This window comes from Pundamilia nyererei, unplaced genomic scaffold, assembly GCF_000239375.1.
Source record: "Pundamilia nyererei isolate P.nyererei 1_Seehausen unplaced genomic scaffold, PunNye1.0 scaffold00088, whole genome shotgun sequence".
Taxonomy (NCBI): Eukaryota; Metazoa; Chordata; class Actinopteri; order Cichliformes; family Cichlidae; genus Pundamilia; species Pundamilia nyererei.
This window is the reverse complement of record NW_005187489.1, coordinates 18,145-18,977: the sequence shown is the minus strand read 5'-3', so window position 1 is coordinate 18,977 and position 833 is coordinate 18,145. Positions and strand designations below refer to the sequence as shown.

At 39.9% G+C, this 833-nt stretch overlaps 1 protein-coding gene across 1 annotated transcript in view; it reads left to right on the top strand.

Annotated features, from left to right (window-relative positions):
• Nucleotides 1–833, top strand: part of LOC102199756 (calpain-3-like) — a 13,336-nt gene that overhangs the window by 6,884 nt on the left and 5,619 nt on the right. The window lies entirely within an intron of this gene.

The window sequence follows — 833 nt, the reverse complement described above, 5'->3', positions numbered from 1 at the left end:
TGTGCGGCCGTTTTTTAGGAGTTGGGCTCGGCTCATTAGTTGCAGTGAAAGGAACTCTTAATGCTTCAGCATAACAAAGCATTTTTGACATGCTTCCAACTTTGTGGGACCAGTTTGGACATAACCCCTTCCTGTGCCAATAAAACTGCATACCAGTGCACAAAGCAAGGTCCGTAAAGGCGTGGATGAGTGAGTTTGGTGTGGAAGAACTTGAGTGGCCTGCACAGAGTCCCGACAGATCACCTTTGGGATGAATTAGAGCAAATACTGAAAAGTGTTTAAACACACATTATTAACACATTTAAATGTATATATATATGTTTCTTCAGTTTCAGTTCTCTGATGTGAACTGAAACTAAAGAAGCTGGATGACTGTTGAAACGTCTTCAAGGAAACTTAAAGAAGTCCAGAAGCTTTTCTTTCCAAGCAAGTCTTTTGGCAAAATAGTGTAGTGACAAGTAATGTTCAAAGTTGGGGTAGTAAATGCTAAAAAATAAACATAATCTCAAACAAAGGTATTACTTTTGACAGAAAGGGTGGGGCAGAGGAGGCGCGGGCAACATGACAAGCAATGGTGCCCATCCATATCATTCAACCTGTTTTGACTGTGTCTAGTTGTAAAAGTTCTACTATATGTTTATACTGCACTGATTTAAGCAGGTGCCTTTTTTGGAAGGTTTTGATGATGCTCTCAATCATCTGTGGAATTGCCTGGGGAACTTTTGACATCAACTATGCGTCTAAGTGTCGTAAAGAGTATTATTGGCACTATAAAAGATGTTTAGCAAGCAAGTAAAGAAGTGGCATTTTGGAGAGAGAAGAGCAGAAGGATT